Here is a 6,000-nt window from a genome sequence, read left to right as displayed (position 1 = left end):
TAATTATTTCCTCAGGTGCTTTCCATACCACACTAAATTAGGGAGGTGAGATGACTAAATAAGGACATGTCATTAAGGAAAACCCATAAAATGTATTCTTCCTTGTGGAAAATTTTTCACACTACCATTTAAATACGATACAGAAAGAAGTTATTACAAAGACATAGCCAACGTGGAATTGGTGTTATCATGACTAAAAGAGAGTTATTGTTGTGCATAAGATCACGTAGATGTCTATAAATAGTTTAAGCCAGAAGCAAACTTGATTTGGATAATGAAATCAAATAACAGGCAAGTAAGTAACAGAGGTGGAAAATAGCCAATAAAATATTTTGTAACTAGAGTATAAAATTAGATTCTACTTTGGAATACATTCAAATACTGTAGGTCAAGCGTCCTGGTATTTTGCAGTTTTGAGCTTGTCCTGTGTCATCTGTGTTACTTGGACAATTAATCAAGAATTCTATTATCTGATAATGAACATTCTATTAGGCTGAACCATATGAATTGCTGGTAATAGCCTATTTTGACCCATAAAAACAGTTAAACAGAGGCACCACCTAGTATGTAATATGTTAACTCTGAGTTTTAAAATAAATGACCAGATAAATGCATTACTCTTGCTTTCTGATGTTTATTAGTTTCCTCAAAGTCATTGGCCTTTTAAAAATAGCATTCATTTATTTCATAGAATACTAGCAATTTTGGGGGAAATGTACAATACTTGTATCACAGCCAGTGGCAACAAGTACATCTGTGCCAGAATTAATCTCTTTGACATTGCACTATTTGAAAGTAATTTGTTTACTCTTCCACAGTACATGCTTGTACAGATTTTTTTCTTGATATAACACACAAATTCATCTTTTTCATTAAGCATTTTGAATATAGACTGATGCTGCGATGATGGGAGAATAACAAATCTCTGTAATATATTTTTAAAAATCAAAAATAGCATAGCCACTATTTCTTCTTTGGTTTTTTATTTTTTGTATGAATGCTCTGTGGATATTTCTCTTATTCAGTTTTCACAGTTTAACTCCTATAAAATTTAGCAGGAGCTGAGAGTATTAATGAGGATATCTCTTGACTGTATTTTTCAAATCTCTAATTCCGAAGATCTCTAGCTACTTGTTATTGGAAACAAGCAATAATTTTAATGTGTTAAAGACTTAATAAGAAACATACATGATACCTATTGGTAAAACAAACTTTCTCCCATTGGTATTATATGTTACACTTTCGTGCAAAGGAAATATGTAAATGCTAGCCAGAAAGATGTTTGTTTTTACATTTATCATTATTTATAATGTAAAAAATTTACTTTTAATTTGGTATTTACATTTCTATGAAAAAATGCATTTTAAAATGATTTCCAAAAGAAACTATTTTTTCTATCTTAATAAATAGTAGTGAGGGTTTTTTTTTTGTATGTTCCTGAGTAACTAGAGGATTGAAAGTGAATGTAATATCCTTAATTTCGTATACTTAATTTCATAAACTCTTTTTTTCTTTTTTCTTTTTTTGAAGTGTTCATTTTATTTATTTTTTATATAATGATTTTATTTTTTTCCATTATAAATGGTTTACAGTGTTCTGTCACTTTTCCACTGTACAGCATGGAGACCCAGTTACACATACATGTATACATTCTTTTTCTCCGCATTATCATGCTCTGTCATAAGTGACCAGACATAGTTCCCAGTGCTGCACAGCAGGATCTCATTGCTAATCCATTCCAAAGGCAATAGTTTGCATCTATTTACCCCAAACTCCCAATCCATCCCAATCCCTCCCTCTCCCCCTTGGCAACCATGAGTCTATTCTCCAAGTCCATGATTTTCATTTCTGTGGAAAGGTTCATTTGTGCCATATATTAGATTCCAGATATAAGTCATAGCATATAGTATTTGTCTTCCTCGTTCTGACTTACTTCACTCAGGATGAGAGCCTCTAGTTCCATCCATGTGGCTGCAAATGGCATTATTTTGTTCTTCTTTAGGGCCGAGTAGTATTCCATTGTGTAGACATACACCACTTCTTCCTAATCCAATCATCTGTCATGGACATTTGGGTTGGTCCCATGTCTTGGCTATTGTAACTAATGCTGCAGTGAACATGCAGGTGCATGTGTCTTTTTTAAGGAAAGTTTTGTCTGGATATATGCCCAAGAGTGGGATTGCTGGGTCAAATGGTAGTTCTATGTATAGTTTTCTAAGATACCTCCACACTGTTCTCCATAGTGGTTGTACCAGCTTACATTCCCACCAACAGTGCAAGAGGGTTCCCTTTTCTCCACACCCCTGGTAGCATTTGTTATTTGTGGACTTATTCATGATGGCCATTCTGACTGGCATGAGGTGGTATCTTGTAGTAGTTTTGATTTGCATTTCTCTAATAATCAGGGATGTTGAGCATTTTTTCGTGTGCTTGTTGGCCATCTGTACATCATCCTTGGAGAAATGTCTATTCAGGTGTTTTGCCCATTTTTCCATTGGGCTGTTGGCTTTTTTGTTGTTGAGTTGTATAAGTTGCTTGTATATTTTTGAGAGTAAGCCCTTGTCAGTTGCATCATTTGAAACTATTTTCTCCCGCCCTGTAAGTTGTCTTTTGGTTTTCTTTTTGGTTTCCTTTGCTGTGCAAAAGCTGGTCAGTTTGATTTGGTTCCATTGGTTTATGTTTGCTTTTATTTCTGTTGCTTTGGGAGACTGACCTGAGAAAACATTTGTAAGGCTGATGTCAGAGAATGTGTTGCCTGTGTTCTCTTCCAGGAGTTTGATGGTGTCTTGTCTTATAGTTAAGTCTTTCAGCCATTTTGAGTTCATTTTTGTGCATGGCGTGAGGGTGTGTTCTAGTTTCACTGATTTGCATGCAGCTGTCCAGGTTTCCCAGCAATGCTTGCTGAATAGACTGTCTGTTCCACATTTTATGTTCTTGCCTCCTTTGTCAAAGATTAAGTGACCATAAATGTCTGGGTTTATTTCTGGGTTCTCTGTTCTGCTGCATTGGAACTCATGATGCATCATATAGAAATACAAAAAACCATGAGAGAATACTATGAACAATTGTATGGTAACAAATTTGACAACCTAGAAGAAATGGACAACTTTCTAGAGACTCACAGCCTGCAAAAACTGAATCAAGAGGAAATAGTTCAACTGAACAGACCAATCACTAGAAATGAAATTGAATATGTCATAAAACACTCCCTACTAATAAAAGTCCAGGAACAGATGGCTTCACAGGTGAATTCTACCAAAGATACAGAGAGGAACTTCTACCCATCCTCCTTAAAATTTATCAAAAGTTTGAGGAAGGAACACTCCCAAAGACATTCTATGATGTTACAATCACCCTAATTCCAAAACCAGACAACAACACCATCAACAAAGAAATCTATAGGCCAATATCTGCAATGAATATAGATGCAAAAATTCTCAGTAAAATTTTAGCCAACTGAATCCAACAACATATAAAAAAGATCATACACCATGACCAGGTGGAATTCATCTGAGGTTCACAAGGACTGTTCAACATAACGCAAATCAATCAACATCATACACCACATTAACAAGTCAAAAACCATATGATCATCTCAATAGATGCAGAATTTTATTAACTCTTAATTAGCACATCTCAAAATCATCTTCCACTAAAAGTTAACTTCATTTTAAGAAAATAGTAAAGAGGAGTTCCCATTGTGGAACAGAGGAAACGAATCTGACTAGGAATAATAAGGTTGCGGGTTCGATCCCTGGCCTTGTTCAGTGGGTGAAGGATCCGGTGTTGCTGTGAGATGTGGTGTAGTTCACAGGTGTGGCTCAGATCTGGTGTTGCTGTGGCTGTGGTGTAGGGCTGAAGGTGTAGCTCTGATTAGACCCTTAGCCTGGGAACCTCCATGTGCTGCTGGTGTGGCAGCTCCCCCTGTCAAAAAAAAAAAAGAAATGAAAAAAATTAATAAATAGAAAGGAAAAGGGAAAGGGAAAAGAGAGGAAAAGAAAGGAAGAAGGAAGTGTAAAGAAAGAAAAGAAAGAAGAAAAAGAGAAAAGAAAAGGGGGGAGAAGAAAACTAAAGCAGACTCAAAATCAATAAAAATAACAGCAGGAATTATATCCCAGTCTGTTTATCCTCCATTTTTCCTACATTGGCTGTCTCCCGTAGTTGACTAGAGATGGCAGGTGACACTGACCTGGGTCATGTGTGGTGAGGGATAATGAAGGGCAGAAGCCAACTCCTTCCTTTTTATTTATTTTTTATTTTTATTTTTTGTCTTTTGCCTTTTCTAGGGCCACTTCCCGTGGAATATGGAGGTTCCAGGCTAGGGGTTGAATCAGAGCTGTAGCCACCGGCCTACACCAGGGCCACAGCAACTCGGGATCCGAGCCGTGTCTGTGACATATACCACAGCTCAAGGCAATGCCAAATCCTTAATCCACTGAGCAAGGCCAGGGATCAAACTCGCAACCTCGTGGTTCCTAGTCGGATACGTTAACCACTGTGCCATGATGGGAACTCTCAACTTCTTCCTTTTTGCCTTGGAAGATCTTTCCTTATGCACCATCAGGGCTCTAGCTTTTGTTTTCAGAAGAGAATATTAGGTGAAAGCAACACGTCTGAGGTTACAGCCAGACATGAGTCAAGGGGAATTTCTATGGAAACAGCTACCTCTGTTCAGATCTAATTCTTAGATATCAGCTCAACATTTGCTCTGGGCAGGTGCTCTCAAAGATTCTGCTTACAGCACAATTTTTTTTAAATTCTTGATGGAACTGGAGAAGTTGCTACAAGTAAGACAAGACTAAGGATTAGGATCTCTAGACAGCTGACCAACTACTTTTTATGTGCTAATAATACATTTCATGTCTCAGAGCCTTGCTTTTCTCACATGCAAATTGGTACCTCTCAGCAAAGTCTCAGGGGCATCTCATGGACTTAGCTGAGAGAATATATACAAAAGTTCTTTGGTATCTACCAAATAATAAGCAGCTGGAAGCTCTGAGGTTACAATTGCGTTACTAGCTAATTTGAATTCAGTGATCTAGAAAAGATCTCTGACAGCCAAGAAAGCATACAGTCATAGAAAGTGAACAAAATCTTTTGATCTTTTGAAAAACATCTACTCTCAGGATCTGTATATTTATCTCTATTGTAAAGATTCAGAGTTCCCGTTGTTTCTCAGAGGGTTAAGAGCCCAACTAGTATGAGGATACAGGTTCGACCCCCTGGCCTGGCTCAGTGGATTAAGGATCCAGCATTGCCACAAGCCGAGGTGGGATGAAGATGCGGCTCAGGCCCAGATCTTGTGTTGCCGAGGCTGTGGCATAGGTCTGCAGCTGCAGCTGTGATTCCACCCTTGGCCATAGAACTTCCACATTCCACATAAAGAAGAAAAAAAAAAAGTACCTGATGCACTTAAGTAAAAATAAATATACCTTAATTACATCACTTGTGATTCAAAGTCAGTGCATTTTCACAAGTCTGGTGATTCTAGTGAAGAAATCAACATGGAGAATGACTGCTCCGCCTCTGTGCTCATGCAGAGTATCCTAGCATTTAAGAGCTTTTGCCTTCGTGTGAACAGCGTCATTCACTGCTTATGTACCCTTTGGGCAATGTTATGGACTGCAGGTGTGTGTTCCACCAAAATCCATGAATTGGAGCCCTAGCTCCCAAGGTGATTGTATGTGGAGAGGGGACTTTTGGGAGGTAATGAGCTCAGAAGACTGGAGCCCTCATGATAAGGGTTGTGTCTATGTAAGAAGAAATAGTAGATCTTGCATCCTTTTTCTGTCCTCTGTCATGTGACTATACAACTAGAAAATTGCTTTCGGTAAATCAGGAAGTGGACTTACACTAGAGCCCAACCATGCTGGCACCTTGACCTTGGACTTTCAGTCTCTAAAACGGTGAGAAATACATTTTTGTTGTTTAGGCCACCGAGTTTAGGGTTGTAACAGCCCAAACTAATGAAAATTGGCATGTTTACTCATTGTCCATTCA

This window comes from Phacochoerus africanus, chromosome 3 (genome assembly GCF_016906955.1).
Source record: "Phacochoerus africanus isolate WHEZ1 chromosome 3, ROS_Pafr_v1, whole genome shotgun sequence".
NCBI lineage: Eukaryota > Metazoa > Chordata > Mammalia > Artiodactyla > Suidae > Phacochoerus > Phacochoerus africanus.
The sequence above is the reverse complement of the archived record's forward strand: the minus strand, read 5'-3'. Positions refer to the sequence as shown.